The 19,604-nt window shown below is 40.2% G+C and overlaps 1 long non-coding RNA gene across 2 annotated transcripts; it reads right to left on the bottom strand.

Moving 5' to 3' along the window:
• Positions 1–2,666: 2,666 nt before the first annotated feature.
• Positions 2,667–19,066, bottom strand: LOC140684867 (uncharacterized). 2 transcript variants are annotated; one of them, XR_012057771.1, is made up of 3 exons: positions 18,825–19,066; positions 8,483–8,590; positions 2,667–3,421 (listed from the first exon to the last, which is right to left on the bottom strand). It is a non-coding gene; the product is annotated as an uncharacterized lncRNA (long non-coding RNA). The 2 variants fall into 2 exon arrangements; XR_012057770.1 differs by lacking the exon at positions 2,667–3,421 and having other exon boundaries at positions 7,992–8,590.
• Between the last annotated feature and the right edge of the window lie 538 nt (positions 19,067–19,604).

Below are 19,604 nucleotides of genomic sequence, written 5' to 3'. Positions count from 1 at the left end.
GATTTAATATTATAACAAATGTGTGCTGTAATGGAATAAGTGTAAGCATTTTACATGTATTTACAGTTGGCTGGGGAGACTCTCCCTGCCTAACATCAAAGCCAATTTATTATTGAGGATTTGAAATTAAACTAGGAGTGTTAAGTCTCTAGAAATTTTCACTGCAAATGAAAAACAATCCCATCAGTTAGACTGGTACTATGAAAATCCTACACTATTTTGAAAGGAATAGAAGGTAAACCCACTCTTTGAACAGCAGAAAAAGAACAAAGCAAAAACTTGGATTGTCTCTATGGGGGCAACATAATCCAGGGAAGATCCAGGGATGCATAAATTCTAGGTCAGAGAACAACCATTATTGTAAAAGTCTTGTCTGGGTTCCTACCAAACCACCAGACAAAACATCCTGCTGCATCACTCCCATCAAAACTACTGCAACAAGAGAATTAATGGGCGGAGTGCTGATAGCTCTCTTTTCAGACTTGTGTCTTGTTCTTTTTTTTCTCCCACATCTTTAAAGTTATTTACATCAAGGTGTCATCTCTGAAGAGGATCTGAGACTTGTGAAGGAAGTCTGGTTAAGTCAAAAGATTTTCATAGGAAAATGTCAAGAGAAAAGAAAAATAGAAGATTAAAGGGCAGTTCAAAGAGAATAGAAGGGATAGCTTACTGAAGAAGTCCAGAAGAGAGTGAGGTAGAAAAGTTTTATATACATATATATATATATATATCAGTAGATAAAGAGGTTTTGAAAAGTTTCCATACTTATGAAGATTGAGCTGAGTGAAACCCATCTGAGTCACCAAGAAGTAACTTTGTCAGGATATTCAGTGTTGGTTCATTCTAACTATTCTGTTCTCTCCAGGACTGTAAAGGAGGCATTTTGATAGAACAGCTCAATTAAAATTAAAGAGAAAACACAAGAAAACCCTCACACATTTCCAACAAGATCTGTTCCATACTATTGCCACCCTATCCCTTCTTTCTGGAGTGAAGATACCTGCTTCATCCCTCTCCTTTCACTGTCAATCTCAGTTTAGGAGATCCCACATTGCATTTTGGGAAGCTTCAATCTCTGCTGTGTCACAGCCTGGCTCTGTCTCTACATTTAACAGGGTTTTGGCAACATCTTCTCCTTTCCACTCCATACCTCCCTCTAGTACCACATGGGCAGATGAGCCTTGCCTGTTACTCTAACTGCTACACTTTCCTTCATGATTGATTACATGTCTTAAAACGTGAAGACAGTGAAGGAAAAATAAATGTTGCTTGGCTTTGGAAATCTGCTCATCTTAGTCTTTTCCAGCAGAGAAAAGAATGCAGTCCAAACCAGAAAGAGGAAGAATTTAGAAGACTAAATAGCAGAGTTTTATTGCCCAGATCTTTTTCATATAGAAAACATAAATTAGTGATATATATATATATATATAACTAATGAAAAGAAACACAGAAAAAAGAATGAAACAGAAGAGGAGAGCTGAGAAAGATCTCTCAGTTACATATGCTGTACTGGTGTTCTGGAAGCCAGGGATATTGTTCTCAAAAACATAAAACTCCATCATGACCCAGATTATGAAAAGGCTTTTCCCTGGCCTTACTAGAAAGGAGAGTCTATGGCGGTTTGGAGGCTCTCTGACAGCCTGGAGCTTGGGGCTTAAGATGATCTATTTTTTTTGGACTTGATTTTGAAGTTAGAGAATACACTGTCAGTCAGCAAACCGCAGAACACATGTAACCCAAAACAAAGCTACTAACCAATTTGCAAATGCAACTAAATACAGGATTGTTCACAGTGCCTATGCATACTGGGGTAAAATATACCCAAAGGCTATCACAGACACTGAATTCTCTGAGTTCCTTTATCTCATTCTTTACTTTTTTAGCATGACAGAAGCTGTTCACAATGCTTATATGAAACCTAGCACACATGTGGATAGATGTATATATAGGTACACATGGCCATTCTTAGCTGTGGTTTGTTTTTTGTTTGTTTTGTTGTTTTTTTTTTTCCCTAACACATGGTTGTGGATATTTTAATATTGCAGCAATGAGTAATCACCACTGTGGTGCTTTTTAAATGGGATTCCAGCTGGGACTGACTGTTCCTCAAGGGTCTGTGCAGGCACTGTGTGAGCTGCTTGTTCTGCCAGTGTTTGCTCCATTCCTTGCTACTGTGTCTCATCCTCCAAAGCAGCTCTGGCATTCACAGTCTGCATTTCCTCCCGCAAGGCTTTTTTTTACTGCTGGCTTTTTAAAACTGATTACAATTACCAGGTGACCATAATTACCATATTATAGTCAAGATGTCCTTTGTCCTCTATCAGTGCCTGAAACGTGTCTTTATACACTCCAGCTTTCTAACACCAATACTGTGCTCAGTTTACAGACATCTGTAATTGAAAAAAATCTGTCACTAAGTGATATAGAGACAGTGTTTATTTTTTGGGTGAGAAATGTGCATAAGGTTGAGGTATTCAACTCTGTGGCATGCATTTTATGTGTGTGACACCCACTAACTCTCCATAAGTAATATATCAAGTATTTTATATGCATGAATCATGTTTCTAGTTATGTTTTTTCTGTATAAACCACTGGAATTCATTATAACAATTTCTGTCATATCACGTATCAACTTCCCAGTCAAGCCCTCAGGTTTTTTAAACACATTTTTGTTTGATTTATCCTTTATTTGGTAGCCCTCATTGCATACTTGTGCTTCAAAGATGCTTGTTCAGGTAGTTAAACAAGGCAAATATTTTTCTATCAACAATAAATTCCATTACAAAGGATCATCTATTTATCTGCTCCTCAAATTGCTTTTTTATTTTCTTTAAATAATAATTAAAGCAAATAACTAGAAGGATGCCAAGTGTTGGGGATTTCAGATATTAAATAATTGTGACAGTTGGCAATACTCTGGAGCTTGTAGTACATCATGCTTCTGTATTCCCTAACCTGTGATTTCAGATGTTCCTATTTCAGTCTCTACCAAATCCTTAATTCTGTAGGGAAGTGAAATATCCCTGAGAAATTTTGTTTTTCTAAAAGCAAACTGTTGCTATAGCAAAATATGATGTCTCAAATTTGACTACAATGGAGGTTAAAGGAGAGAAGGATATTTTAGAACATAAGTCATCCCTGCAAAATCACTGAAAATGCTGTTTAATAAACAGAAGAGGGTGGAATTATATTTAACTGGAAACTTTCCTGTTAATGAAAAGCCTCTTTCTTTAGTGGAGTCCACCAGCTCATGTTTTCCATTTAAAACTATTTGCATCTCTGTTGCAGGTACAAAGTATATACGTTTTCTTCAACTGTATTCTTACATCCATGTCACTTAGTAGATGCAGTTGCCCTTGGAGTACACAAGTAAGCCACTGGCCTGGGTTTTTCTTCTCCTGGATCCTCGGCACAGGTGCCCCTACTCAGGAGGAATAATGGAAGGAAAAGAAATGTGTCAGTCTGAAGGTGGTGCTCAGCTCCCATTGTCCCCTAACCCCTGGTGTCAGTGCAGTGCTGGCTTAGAGAGAGCCACTGGCCAGTACACTTGAGTTGTTTTGCTTTCCATAAAAGCATTTGACCAGGCGAAAATAAATTGCTTTACAGGGAAAAAAAAAAAAATCTATTGTGGTTGGATATAGCATTGCAAATATTTGCCTTCATCTGGAATCCCAGCCTACAGCTGCCCCTGGCCTGATGGGAGCCTCTCAGTTCCATCTCCCAGCCCATCAGCTAAATCACACTGGCACTGGTTTAGATACTCACATTTGAAAACACGCACATCCAGATCCAAATCACCTCTCTGATGGAGCATGGCTGTTGGGCATCCTCAGCAGCAGCCCAGCTGGCTTTGGGACCTGAGTGTTGAGTCAGTGTGGGCTCAGGTCAGTTAGCTGTGCTAAGTAGGGCTAATTTAGCTCAGGGGCAGTGTTGCAAGCTACAGAGCTCTATGGAGCCCGTGATGCCACACCCCTGCATTAGAAATGCTGGGAGCAGGTTTAGGGGCTTTTGCCCCATACCATATAGCACAGCACAGACACGGCCCTTCAGTCCCAAAGAGTATACCTTGAAGTATTCAAATGGCCAAGTCATTTATACACCTTCACCTCCCTCAGTCTCAGAGCTGGATTTTGTGATGATTATATTAAATATTACTCCACATAAAAGCACTTTCTGCGCTGGGGCAAGGTGTTACTCGGCATTGGGACAGACTCTAGTCAAGAGTAAAATGTTGTTTTCTTATCTTTTTTTTTGTTCCCGTCAAAGATGTGAAGGAAAGTGCAAGTGGCTTCCAAAACTGTATTTTCAGATTTTCATAGTCCTAACATGATGTAAGGGATGCCAACAATTAAAACATATTTCTTCAATTGGTAGCCTAATCTGAGTACAGATACCATAAAAAAAAAAAAAAAAAAAAAAAGTGGGACTACCTCCCACATTTGTATAGCACAGGAAATCATTGAAGCTGACATAAAGATGCTACACAGATTTACAAGGATGATACTGTGAGGTAAATCTTTAATTACAACAACTCTAAGCATTTACCCAACTATAAAAGACAAAGTAATGAACATCTTGACTATTTGGGAACTAAATGTTTTTTTTCTTTTGAAACAGTGCTGGAGATATGACCTCTTTTTCAACTGGTAGCTGAAAATGGCTTTTATATCACCTAAGCAGTGCTTAATTTATTGAAAATACAAAGCAAGTTATGGATAGCCTGTCATTAATATAAAATCACTAACCAATCCAGGAATAGATTTAATTTTGATGAAATGGCTAAACATATTTGAATCAAATGAAACACATGTGAATACAAAAGTTTAATGATCAAGTAGAAATGAACATATTTTGCAAAGTATTCTACTGTTTTTCCTAAAGCCCATCAACCACTGAACTGTCCCAACACTTGAACACTGTTCTGCTGTCAGCCTGTGTGCCCCATAGAGAGCCCAAGGTACCAAGAAGTCACCACGGTGGTCCATCTTCCTTTCCCAGAACAGGATGAGCTATTCTCAAGCTATTTCTGAGGGACTACTTTGAATATATTCTTTAATATTGGACATTTTTATGGAAATATGGAGTTCTTATTTCCAGTCCCATCCTCAGTCTACAAAATATTTTTTTCTACTATTTTATACTATGCTGGGTATTTTTCACATAAATAGAGTTAAAATAGTTGCCAAGGAAACAAGAAGTGGCTGTAGTTAAAACAGCCTGGAGTGTTTATTCATGTTCAGCTCAGGTGCTGGAATGGGAAACGCCTTGTTCAGGGAATTTTACTTTCCTGAATCCTAATCTGGATTGTTTAAATGCAGCTGTTCATGTGGTGTGCCTGACCTTGTAGAATCACACACCAAATTGTGCAGATTCAGATGGATTATGGTAAATAGAGTTCATAGGATTAGAAGAAGAAGATATTGTTTGAGTAAAATCCAACTTTGTGATTAATGTGCTCACACACAAAACTGGAAAAATTACCCAGTTCCTTCGAAATACCCGTGGTTTCTTACCAGCTGGAAGCTTGTAACACATGAATAGTTTAAAGATAGATGGCATAATACTTCCTGTGTCTTTGAATTTTATGCTATGAATTAATTTTTTTATATTATGTTATTTCTTACATGTTTTTTCTTCTAAAACTATTTTAAGGAGTACAATCAGACACTATTAGCAACAGCACAACACAATGCAAATGACCTTCTTATAACACTGTAAGTGATTCAAAATGAAGAAAAACAGCTTGAGTCTCAAGGTGGGTGTGCTCAGACTCCAGGGCAGCCTTGTTGTTGTGCAAGGGGACCAGGAGGAGTCTACAAGGAATCCTTTCTGACAGTGGGGTCCAAATACAATATCCATATGGTGAGGCTGAGGTTTTACTGCCTGGCCTTGGTTAGTCCCTCAGCAGTGCCCTGAAGGTGGCTTTGTGCGCCTCAGCAGTGCCACCATGTCAGAGTGAGGCCAGCCAGGGATGCAGGGCTGGGGCTGAGATACAGCAGCATGGCAAGGGCTGCCCAAACGGGACAGTGTGAATGGAGCTCTTGCCCTCCCCAAGAGCCACAGGGGGAGGCTGGAGTGTCTCAGCAACTGGTAGGCTGCCTGGCTTGTCCCCAGCAGGAGCTGCTGAGCAGGGCAGGACGTGGTTGGCAGGAGGATGTGTCGGGTGATGGCCACACTGGGTGATGCCTCGCTGGGCGTGTGCCTCAGTGCTGGCTGGGAAACTGCCTTCTCCCTCTGCAGGGCCCTCTGGGTGCTCAGGAGCAGGACCTTGTGCTTTTGCGCCACCAGGCATGGGTGGATCCCTTTTTTTGTCAGAAGATTGGAAAATGAGATCTGGATAAAGGAGCTGCGGCTGTTGGACCTCAGGGTTTTCTGCATGATTGCTCAAAGGGAACTTTCATTTTTTCTGCAGTTGCAGGGAGAGCAGCAGTTTGATGCCACATTGTGTCCTCTTTTGTCCAGTTCTGGTTTACCCTTTAATGTTGTTTCTAAGTATTCACAGTGCTTTCAGCTAGTCCCTGCTAAACTTGTTCTTTATTCCCGCTGCCAGCTGAAGGTGGCTTCACAGGGGAGTACTTTGCAGTTGCTGCTTATCCCAAAACCCAGCCTTTGTACTGCTTAGAGGAAGGGCATATTACTTCTCCTTCTTGTCACAGAATTCACAGAATTACTGAGTTGGAAGAGACCTTCAAGATTATTGAGTCCAACCCATGCCCTAACACATCAACTAAACCATGGCACCGAGTGCCACATCCAGTTATTTTTTTAAACACATCCAGGGATGGCAACTCCACCACCTCCCTGGGCAGACCATTCCAGTACTTTATCACTCTTTCTGTGAGAAACCTTTTCCTGATATCCAACCTGTATTTCCCTTGGTGCAGCTTGAGACTGTGACCTGTCGTTCTGTCACTGTCTGGTGAAAGAGACCAAGCCCCCACCTGACTGAAACCACCTTTCAGGAAGTTATAGAGAGTGATAAAGTCACCCCCGAGTCTCCCCTTCTCCAGGCTAAACAAGCCCAGTCTTTGTCCTCCCTACTCGTCCTCCTGCATTGCCTAAACCTGGCTAGCAGGGGCCAGCCAGAGACATGGCTTCAGGGTGGAAGCTGTGCTGGCTGACTGCCTGACATCCCTGCTTGGGCTCTGTCCCCACAGTGTCCCCTGCAGCTGTTCCCTGCTGGGGTGGCAGGGGTGACGCTTGTCGCTGTCCCACCCACTGCAGCACAGCTTGCACAGCTTGCAGGGCTCCTCAGCATCTGAGTGTAAAATCAACCCCTGTCTCTGTGTGTCCAGGGCCATCTTCAAAGCCCTTTGATTTTTCTGCCCACTTCAAAGGGCCCTGGCTCATGAGCGTGCAGCACAGCGTGCACCAGTTAATTTTTAAACTCCCATTACCTGAAAACTTCTTGTAAAGTGTACCAGAGCATAAGGCTGGGGACGAGCTTGCTGGAACACTTGTAAAGGCAGAGATGAACACCTGGGAATAAAAATTTGTTTCTTTGCTATTTATCTTTTTATGCCATGCACATGCCTTTTAATCATTCCTTGTAATCATTTACCTGTGTTTTCTTCTGTCCTGCACATTTAGTGCTTGGTCATTCCCCTTGCTACCCTTCACCCAGCAATCCACAGGATCCAACAAGGTCTGCAGGGCTTTCCTGAGCTGATATAACAATTCTGAACAGACTAAAAGTTCAGAAACCCTTGTCATACTTGAATCAGAACCACACCACCATATGCATGGCTCTGCAGGAAGCTGCTGCTGCAAGGACAGTCCATGGACAGCATCCTCACTTCCTGCACTTCCTGCCTCCTTGTCTCTTGCATGGCTCCCAAAATATCTCCCCCACTGCAGCCTGGGATGCTTACTGCCATGGGATGGTTGCTGGTAGGACAAGAAGTTATTAAACAGTGTGCAAAGGATGCTATTTTATTAGGCTATGGTTTGTGAGGTGTATAAAGATACAATGCAAGATTAAACAAACAAACTCAAAGAGAACACTTTCCTTTTATTTACTTTTCCAGGAAAGCTTCATGTTTTTGTCTCATCCAAAGTCCTCTATGATGCCCATTTTACATCTTAATACCAATAGAAATAAAGTTAAAAATTTTTGAAAAGAAAATTTTGAAGTGGTGCAGATAGGCAAAGAACATTTTATTTATAGAGCAAGGAATAAATAAATATACCTCTGAATTGAACTGGAGAGTATTCTCCCAAAGGAAATAGTGGATATCAAATTACTTGAATAATTTAAAACTAGGCTGGACAAAGCACTTAATAATATATGGCAGAAAAGAAGCCTGCCTTGGCAGGAGATGGAGTGGATGACTTAATCAGTCTTTTCCCTCTCTAGCCTGTATGATTTTATGGTTTGTTACTGTAGATGACTCAATGTTAACAATGCTTATTTTCTTAGAACTGCTTTCTAGAGTACAGTGTAAGTCCACATCCTTATTCTTCATTAATTATCCCCACTTACCAGAAAGGCACTGGAGGCGCTAAGCAGCTTTTAGGAATATTGTACGAGTGTCTGGGTTTTAGGGCTGCATATATAAGAAGAATGGCAAAGCCATCTGTAAGCTCCATCCTACAAAAGGCACCACATATGTCACATATCACTATCATGCTTTTTCCATAATCACAAATTACAGCAAAATTATTTGTGGAGTCTTTTCAAAAGCAGTGAAATTGGGTTTGTATCACTAAAAGTAAAACTCCCTTTTCTTTAATGAGCACAGTGTAACATAGCAGAGCTCTGTAAGAGAGGGAAATCCACAGTCTGAGTTGCTTCTGAAGTGGGCCTTAGAAAAAATACCACATTCACTTTGGTGGTGTTTATAAATGACATTAAAAGTGACTGGTACCTGTTGTTCTATTTTATTTGGCCATAAAGGAGCTTCGTGTCTCCTAGTGTAAAACAGGCAGAGACATTTCACTACAGATTTAGGAAGTGTTTGTTGGACATTGGGTAAGTCAGAATGTACATTACTAGGGAAAGAACAGACATAAACTAAAAACTACACAACTATTACTTCATTTGACATGAAATCTGTACTATTAAGGAAACAGACAAACACTGATCAGATAAACACAAATGACAAATATAGGAGAGTCTTCCTTGGTTTGGCAGCAGGACGAGATGAACTCTAGGAGACTTACAGGAGAGAAAAAGACTCAGTTTAGAGAGAGGGACATGGGATACATAATATAAAAATATATAAATATAAAAAAGAAAAATTCTATAGCATCTATAGCACATTCTGCACATTTTTCTATGTAAGAGTAATGGACTTTCAGAGAGGGAAATGAAAGTTAGAGACATTGAGACTCTTTCTAATAGAACACTGAAGAGCTGGAATATTTTACTTGGATAGCATAAAAATCTACAACAGATGTCAGACAAATATCCATTTAGAATGATTTAAGTGTATTTGATATTACTTGGGGCCAAAGTACACCAGATTATTTTTTCATTGTCCTTTCATCCCTGCTGTTTATGAATTTGTGAATTAATGGAGAAGGCAAGTGTGGAAAGAAAAATCCTGGGAGAATACTTACAACAGGGCTTATGAGTTTGGCATGGAAAAGGCTTCCATGCAATTATTTATATTATTACCTAATTTTTACATTTGTCATGCTACTAAAAGAAGACAGAAATTGGTATTTTGGAACCACTACAGAATTTTTTCAGTTGTCATGTTTGGCATTGTAATCCAGAGCACAGACAAGACATGAGTGCCAGAAAGGTGTATTTACAGAGATATTGAGAAGTCTGTGGTGTCCTCATCTGAGGATCCAAAGGCTCCTGGAGAGTGTAATTTGATTTCCACAAAGGGGTTACAGACAGGACTGTGCTTACTAGAGGAAGGAAGATGGCAGCAAAGAAGAGGTGTTGTTACCTTGCCAGTTCTGTGTCTGTTGAAAATACTGTCCCAACAATTCTCAAACTCTTTTCTTTGCAACACCAGCAAAAGTCCTGTCAGTGCTTTTTCATCATGTTAATGCATATTGGCTTGTGGCAGAGGGTACATTCCACATACAAATAGTCTAAATCATTCAATTTTAATATCTGGGTTACCACGGAGAAAAGTCCTCTTAGCTTCTTGGTTATTTCTGCTCCATAAACTTCCAATATAGCTTTAGGCTACCAGAGTTTCACGTTTACAAATGCCTGAAAAAGGCTGGAAACACTCAGTACCATATATGTTGTGTATCTCCATTTCATTCATACATATTTTCAGAGGATCAAAATGAAAATATAGTAGCACCTATGATGGAGAAGCAAAATACTAGCTATATCTAAAGATAACATATCTGATTTTGCCATTAAATTAAAAGCTGTTTGCAGTTTCTTTTTAAAGTCTATATCCCATTAATCCTTATGCACTGAAATATTTGTGGAATTTTTTTCCCCTCATATGGGATGTATGTCTTCCCTTGCTTTATTGCTCTCCTTTTTGTGTGCTGTGTTCTCTCATTGGGAGGCACAGCCTAAATAACCAAAAACAAACTATTCCCTCATCAGGGCTGCCCCCCTTAACTGATATCAACAAGCATAACTACCATAGTGATGAATTCCTTAAAGTGAAGTAGAAAACACCTCCTAGAATGCTCTCCACGCTCTGCTGTGCCAAAAACTCTGGTTTGTTGTTTCCCACATCTCTGCTACTATTTTTTCAACAGCTGCTTTTACTAGCCAAGGCTGAGATATTTGGAGACTTCCTTGGTTAAAATAAAACAGTAAGTGAAACAAACAATTTGGAACAGTGTCACTCTTATTTTCCAGATCACTTATTTTTCCCCCTATACTCACTAAAGCCATTGCAATACTAACCTCTAATTAAAGATGCAGTTCACAAAATTATTTGGCTGTTGATGTTGCAGTCCCATAGGATTCAAAGACCATTAATATCAGCAAATTTAACTGGATTTTTCTGAAGTTACATGTTCACACCCACCTTTCTGTGTTTCCCTTCCCTTCCCTTCCCTTCCCTTCCCTTCCCTTCCCTTCCCTTCCCTTCCCTTCCCTTCCCTTCCCTTCCCTTCCCTTCCCTTCCCTTCCCTTCCCTTCCCTTCCCTTCCCTTCCCTTCCCTTCCCTTCCCTTCCCTTCCCTTCCCTTCCCTTCCCTTCCCTTCGAAAATAAACTGTATCAAATTTCTGGAACTGTGCAAAGAAGACTTCCAGAGATCATCAGGGTCCTCCTCTGATGGAGGAGGTGCTGGAGGAGGTGAAATTCATCGGAAGGAACCGTCCCTTCTTAGCTGTGCAGCAGAAATCCTCCCACAAGAAGAGCTCCACACGCCACAGAAACTCGAGGGACAGGAGGCTTTGCTCAGGAGTCACAAGCAGAAGTTGCCTGTGGCTCCCAGTGTGGGAGTGCTGGTGACAGCACATCACAGCAGCATGGATGGAAGCCCCAGGAAAACACCCCACAGCCTCTGATGATTTCTCCTGGACATGGATATTTGGATAACTTAGTGGTTGGCATGTCAGGTGCTTGCAACAGGTGACATTTGATTTACACTGTAACAAGTCTCTATTTTCCTCCTTTACACCAAAAGTAACAGGACATCAGAAATTGTCTGTGCTGTACTTTTTCCATGTACAAGTTTGAACAAGTCATTTTGGCTGCTCTGGTTTTGATGAAAATGAGGAATAGCCGAACATAGCCTCTTAAAACCAAACCAAAACACAACACAATAATAAAAAGCAATGATGCTTCCAAACAAAACAAAATAACAACAACAACAACAACAACAACAACTACAAAAACCCGTCTTGTGTTTGGAAATATCTGTGAAAGAGAGGTGCCAGGGCAAAAATCTCCTTATTATAATGAAGTAGTTCTCCAGATGTTATATAATGATCAAGCTTGCCAGGAATATAGGATGGATCAATATTCACTTTACATCATTACCACATAGCTGCAGCTTCCAAAACATGCTAAATTTACATAGGAAATAGGAATTCTTTCCCAACTTTTTATTTCCTATATATGAAATATTTTATCACAATTAATTTTTGAATATAATTCAGTTTATTTCTTGTTAACTAGAAGGCATCGATAGTGACATTTGGTCAGATATAATATACAAATTCAGATAAAACACTTGGGTTTAAGTAAATTCATTAAGTGCAAGAAAGACTGAAACTGTTCCAGATAAATTAATACTAATACTTCTAGGTCTAACATTGTTGTAAGTACTGTAACACCGAGTGCTGTGGTAGCTTATTCTGATGTCTGTGGGGCCATTCCAGACTTGATTTTGTGCAATGTTCATCCACAAACTGCAAAAACAATTGCCCACTTTACAGGAAGAAACTTATTTTTCTCAGATATAAAACAAGAACTTTTCCAATTCCACCACTAAACCATGTCTCCAGGTGCTACATCTAAACATACTTTAAATACCTCCAGGGATGGTGACTCAACCTCTTCCCTGTACAACCTGGTCCAATGCTTGGCAACCTTTTCAATGCAGAAATTTGTCTTAATATCCCATCTAAAACTCCCATGGCACAACTTGAGGCCATTTCTCCTTGCTCTATAGCATGTTACCTGGGAGAAAAGGCTGACCTCCACTTTGTTAGAATCTCTTTTCAGGCAGTATAGAGATAGATGAGGTCTCATCCCAGCCCTCTTCTCCACGTTTAACAACCTCAGCTCCATCAGCTGCTCCTCACAGTGTCTGTGCTTGAGACCCTTCCCCACCTCTGTTGCCCTTCTCTGGCTAGCTCCAGCCCCTCAATGTCCTTCTTGAAATAAGGAGCCCAAAACTAGACACAGCTCTCAAGGTACAGCCTCACCAGTGCCAAGCACAGAGGGACACCCCCTGCCCTGCTCCAGCTGGCCGCACTATTGCCACCACAGGCCAGGATGTCATCGGCCTTCCTGGCCACCTGGGCACAGCCAGCTCATGTTCAGCACCCCCAGGCCCTTTTCCCCAGGACAGTTTTCCAGCCACTCTTGTCCCCCAGTAGCACTGCCTGGGGTTGTTGTGACCTAAGTGCAGGACTCGGCACTTGGCCTTGCTGCACCTCCTACAACTGGTCTCATCCCATCAATCCAGGCTGTCCAGATTGTTCTGCAGAGCCTTTCTACCCTCCTGCAGATCAACACACATGACCAGCTCGATGTCATCTACAAACTGACTGAGGGTGCCCTTGATCCTCTCATCCAGATCATCAATAAAGATATTAAACTGGACAGGCCCCAGTACTGAGCCCTGGGGAACACTGTTAGTGCCTGGCCGCCTGCTGGATTTTGTTCCATTCACCACCAGTCTGGGCTCCACCAGTTTTTTACCCAGCCAAGAGCACAGCTAGGCCATGAACAGTCAGTTTCTGCTGGAGAAGGCTGTGGGAAATGGTGTTAGAGGTTTTACTAAAGTCCAGGTGGATAACATTCTCAGCCTCTTCCTGCTCTGCGAAGCAGGTCACCTTGTGAGAGCAGGAGATCAGGTCAGTCAAGCAGGACCATTGTCCAGAAGTTTTCAGTGAATAAAGAGTAAAAATATTAAGAATGTTCTCCCTCTTTAGCAAACATTTGCTAATGGATTTCACAATAACAATACGTGTTTTCAGGATAAAATCACATGCAAACGAAACATGTTCTATTCTGTGTGGGAATACTAACAGTTTTGCATCTTCATTAAAGATGGGTTGGACACAAACTTTTTTTGCTGTACTTATTAAATCATATTGCATGTTTCCGTGTTGACAGGTCTGGACTTCTCCCAGAATTCTCTTGATACAGAAAGCTGTGTAATTTCTGACACTGGTTAATTTTCAAACAGTGTTGTTTATCTGTTTTTTGGACACACACCTGTGTGACTGATGACTTTATTTTATCAACAGGATATATTAATTTTACTAGTTTGCATGTTCAGTGTGGCAGGGTGCCAAAATGGCTACCCAGATAACCATGAAAACTGAGTTGTTTGATTAGTCCAAACTCTTGGAATTCTTAAAAAAAATATTTCTCCTGACTTGTCCCTCCCTGATTCTATTCACTGCCTTCTTTTTGTATGGACAGTAACAGTTTTCCACACAGGAGTTATAACATGGCCCAAGAGTCTTTTTAGCTAATTAACCTTTCTCCATAGCATACGTGCAGCCAAATGAGGTCTCAGGACTGAACAGGGAGCCTTCCTTCTAGTTCTTTGAATAAAATTGCTGTTTAAAACAATAACTATTTTATACCACCTATTTTTTTGCTCTTCTTTTGAGCAAAAGAATTTCCAGATAAATCCACTTCTTAAATTTTGGGAGAAATTTCTGGTGAATGCCATGCATGAAGCAAGACTCATCACAATGTTGCTCATTGTTGAGTTTTGATTAATGTTCCCACTCAATTGCTGACTCACTCTCTTTCCAGCATGTGCAAATATTTGCTTTCTTTCTTTTTCGGGAGCATGTTCCATAGAGCCCACTGCTGTAGTATCCAAGCAAATTTTCAACATCAACAAAAATATTACCAATGCACTAGAACTTTGGTGACATCCCTCTTTTAAGGGTCTGAGACTGCTCAACCCAACCATCTCAGCATTCACACTAAACAACTAAGTGCTGTTCTATTCTGCTGTTTTTCACAGAAAGGAGAACAGTGGCATACAGCACTGAGGAATCTCTTAGTTCAGGTCTGTGGCTGCAGAGTAAACCAGAAGTGGTGTAAAAACTCCAGGCATACTGTAAGGAAGAGGTGAGGTCTGCAATCCTTACAGAAACAGTTTACAAAACTTATTTACAGTCAAATATTTGATGCTAACAAAAGTGAACCAGTTGGGGTAAATTTCTTAATATTTGTGGTTAATCTAATGCAGGTTTTCCAGCAGTTCAACCACATCAGTGAATAAATCAGTTTTCCTTTCCTTGCAAGTCCTTTTATTTTCCCTTTTCTTTCTTTTTTTTTTTTTTTAATAAATCTTCCTTAGTCTAGTTGTAATCTGAAGGTCATTCTTTATGAGAATGTTGAAAATAGAACATCATTCTCCAGCAGCTTGATAGTGAAGCAGACAGCTGGTGCTCTTTCGCTACTTTATGCTTTTCAATAAACTGTCAAAGACTGCAGGATATGCCTTAACACAAACTGCCCTTATGGAAAGTCTAGAGGCAGAATCTTCCAAAGTCAAATGATCCCTTGGGTCCCTAGGTCACTAAATTCTCATTTTGTGGCCATGAAGTCCCTGTTTTGGCTGCTTTTTTCTTTCTTCTACCTCCCTTCCTCTGCATCTTTCCCAATTGCCTCAGCAAAAAGTAGTCGTACTTATGCTTCAAGAGTACCCCTGGTTTTCCAGAACACAGCTGATCTTCTGGGAATAACCTTACTCTACCTGTGTTATCCTCAGAGTGCTCATTGGACATAGTATTGTATTTCTTGAGGCTCTCCCTGGAAAATTGAAACAACCATGCATACACTGAAATTCAAATGCAAAAAAAAACCCCCAAAAAAACAGGTAAAAAGCCCCTCACCAGAGAAAGGCTTTTTTTGTTTTGTTTTGTTTTTCTACAATCATTGGTTTCTACACCACTCTTTTTCTGAGTCAGTATGAAATTACAGTCCAGCCTCCAAAAGCACTCTTGCTTGAAATGTCCTGTCCCTTGTTCCACAATTTGTAATACTCACATTATAAAAACAACCAAAAAAATAAAAAACAATCCTCACCCCTGTCCTCCATGAAACAAAGTGTCTTTATAACACTGTAAATTTTATTGCTCCTGCCAAGGACAAACACAGGTTTCTGCTAATTAGAAGCCGTTATGAATCCTCTCTCAGAAGTGCTTCTGGGAGACATGGCTTGCTTGCTCTCTGGAATCAGCCATGGCTCCCTGTGTCTTGGGCCTGGCAGAGCACCTTCCCTGTTGCTCAATAATCACTAGGCATTTCTTCATGCTCTAGTCCCTGTGAAGAACACGCTGTTACCCTCTGATGCACAAGAGGTGCGTATTACAGCACTGTTAAGGTGCTGTGGTTTATATTTTCACTGAGTATTTGGGTGGAGAATACTTTGTTGTTTTTCAGTCATCTTGAAATCACTCTTAATCCAAGTCAAGCTAACCAAAGATGCAAATAAAAGCATTCATTCATCAAAACCAAGCAGACCATGCAACCTAAAAGGCTTACAAAAGACAGAGACGAAGGAAAAAGAGGAAGAGTGCACTTAATCTGTTTGAAGTTTGGGGCAGCTGAGGGACAGCATTGTGTATGCAGTGTGACCACATTCAGTGGGAACATTCCTGGATTGCCAGCAGTCTCATTACTAAGGTACAAACCAAGTATTGCTCATCTATATTCTGGCTGCAAAAGATCCAAAAGGCTTCTATGTTGACTTTGTTTACAGGATCTCCTCAGACTGACACACAGCAGACCATTGACAATTGTGTCTCCCCATTTAGTGTCCAGGCACTTCTCTTGCTATGCAACCCTTGCATCTCTTGGGCTGCAGTAGCTGCAGCTGGCCAGGCACTGCCCAGAGCCTTCCATCTATTTCTCAACAGAAGTGAAAGAGATGAACTCTGACATGAGGAAGATTATGCTTTGAGGCAGGGATTTGCAGGAGAAAATACCTTTAATGTATTGCCATACAGCAGGTTCCATAAGAGAGGAGATACTGATTCAGTCCACGGGCCATGTGGCTTAGTTTCCTCTCTCTCTCCCTCAAAACCTGAAGTAGATCCCTTTGAAAAATGAGTCACAGCAAACTCCCTTTTCCCTCCTGCAGCAGTGCTCTGGTAGCCATCATTTGCATCTCCACTGATTCCTTGAGCTTTGAAATCACTTGAAATCAAATGCTTTGCTTTATGGCTTGTTTAGAAACTCCCAGCATCTCCTTTCTAGGATACTTGGTCAGTCCCTCCTGAACCTACATAAACTTGATGCAAACAGCACCTACATTTCCCTCTGCTTTGTTCAGTGTCTTGCTAAAGCCCTGCATAACAGTTGGAAGACTGCCAAGTCTGCCTTCAGCCAAGTCTGCTTTGGAAGACCCCTGTGGATTTCATTTGCACAGGTGCAGCCCCAAGCACAGAGGAAGATTAACAGCACGTGTACCTTGAGCTCTCAGCCAAGCTCCGTGTAAGAGCTGAGAACTGCAGTGAGAGAGACACACTAAAAACTGCAGGAGTTATTGCAGACAGAAGGACAGGGATTGCACATATTATGTATATTTATTTATTTATTTATTTATTTGTCTATTTATTTATTTATATATAATTATGTATATAAGAGACTGATTGTTACTGGAAAGATTTAAAGGACTTCAGCAAGCTTTGGATCAGATCATACTCTTTTTTTTTTTTTAACTTTGGGTACAAAGCTTTTGCTAGTACAAGGTAAACTGGTTTAAGTATTTCCTGTGACTCATTGAAAAGTAAATGACCTATTTAATGCAACTGCTATGTTCATTTCAATGGATATAATCTAACACCAGCTCAACTACACAGGCAGAATTATATAAATCACTGCTGAGCTAGTAGCAACTGATAAGATAATTGCTAAAACGCCATTTACAGGAAAGTAGTCTGTGTGAAAAAGCGGTGTTGGATTGATGCTTATTTAATTGCTGTGTGACTTCACTTCTGGACCCTTGTTTATTAACCTTACCTGTCTAATTTAAATAATGGAATGCTGTGTGCTTTTCTGTGTCACAGAGAGTATTACCAGGTGCTGGTCTCAATATAGAAGGAAATGCTTGAGATGCAATTAACTATGCAGTAACTCTGCTCCTAAAAATTAGAATTTTTGAGCTAAAAGTATGTTCCATTTTTAATGAAACATAGAAAACTTATCATTGAATTTCTATACCTTCTACCACAGCTACAGAATAATAATAATGAAATAAGAAAATGTTCCAAATACCCTTTTAAAAACCCTGCAAACCCAAACTGGGGACCCAAAGTGACAATGGCGTCTCCAGGCTATTACAATGGGAGATTGAAATTCTTGTTTGGTACTAGATTGGATTAAAATGTAATCAGGTATGTATAAGAAGTTCATTTGAAACATCCTGGATACTATATAAAATGAAAACAGAAATGTCAAAAACATTTTCATTTAAGCCTTGTCTCTCGAAGAAAAATTATAGAATTGCTTGCAAGTGGAATTACAAAATGCAACCAAAGTTCTTAAAATGTAGGTGACTTGTAAATCAACAAAAAACTCTTCCCATGATTGCTAATTTAAGTGAAACCTGAGCCACTAAAAACATAGAAAAATGCCAAGGTCATTGCCAATAGCTGTGATTAGCAATGAAAAAGGGACAAAAGAACAAGCTAATGGTAGGAGGACATAAAATATTAAAAAGGAGATATTGATTTAAATGTGCTATTGCTAAAACTAGGTAGCAGTAGCTACTGTATGTTTCTGCCAATGTATCCACCACACTATTAGTATTTATCTGATTTTCCCAGTTGTCTCCTAAATGCTACTTATCCTTTATTTTTGGGATTTTTGAATTTCCTTTTCCTTTTTTTAATCTGGGTTTTAAAAACAGAATAAAGTAGGAGAATGAACACACCAACCTGTGTGCAAATCATTACACAGTATATGAAAAAAGGGAAAAAATATTATGCATTAATCTAGGGGCATCTTTTTTGTATTCCAGTTCCCAAGGAAAGGCATCAATGTGTAAATAGGTTGCAAGGTGTTGCATATGTGAGCTGTGAGGATACATACCTTTACCAAACACTGGAGATTTCTCCAGCAAGACAAGCAACAGGAGATGGGAAGTCCTTCCAGGAGGATGAGATATCCCTTTGAGTGTTCACAGGGCTTGGACTGCAGGAAGGGCGTATAAGTAAAGAGAAGTAACCCTGAGCTTACCTCCTGACTGGTGTTCTTCTGCTCCATTCCAAAACTAGATGTTTTCAGCAGAAATGCCCACCTGCAAGACTTCACTGCCAGCCTGTACAACAGATGCCCATGCCAGGGACACCTGCACATCATAAGAAGATGGCATAATATTTCCAAGCACAAGGTTTAGCTGGAAAGGAGGTCATTCAAGGGTGCAGTTATTTCCCAGATAAGCACATGGGGTGTTTGTCCTTCAGCCTCGTGCCTTTCTGTGGGTTCTGTGGGTAGTTACAAAACCAACAATGAAGTGAAAGTCACCTTTCTGATAGACTGAAATTCTTGACCATTACAGGACAAAATTAATTACTTCAATTACTTCTGCAGGGTTTAATTCTTTGCACAGATATAAAAGAATTAAAGACTATCTAATTTTATTCTTGAGGAAAACACCAGTGGAAATTATAGACAAACTGAACTTCAGCAAGTGCCAATCCTACTTTTCACTGACTAAATCTGGTGTACAGTACAACAACTTCAAATAGGTTGTGTAATTATATTAGGTGTTGCAGAAAATCAGCTCAGATATTTTACTAGTCACTATGAGGTTATGAACATAATGTTTCTATTAAAAAAGAAAAAATACTGATTTAATGTGAATTAAAATGGAAAATTTATTCTTTTCAAACTGTGATGACTTCTAATTAGAATAGCACGAGTGCATAACACACCTCGGTGAGGGCTGGAACTGTCAACAGAAACCTTTAGGAGCTATTCTGCAAAACACTGTTAAAATTCAAGATTTTTCCAAGT

The sequence above is a fragment of the Taeniopygia guttata genome, chromosome 1 (genome assembly GCF_048771995.1).
Source record: "Taeniopygia guttata chromosome 1, bTaeGut7.mat, whole genome shotgun sequence".
NCBI classification, from domain to species: Eukaryota; Metazoa; Chordata; class Aves; order Passeriformes; family Estrildidae; genus Taeniopygia; species Taeniopygia guttata.
This window is presented reverse-complemented; position numbering and strand designations above follow the sequence as displayed.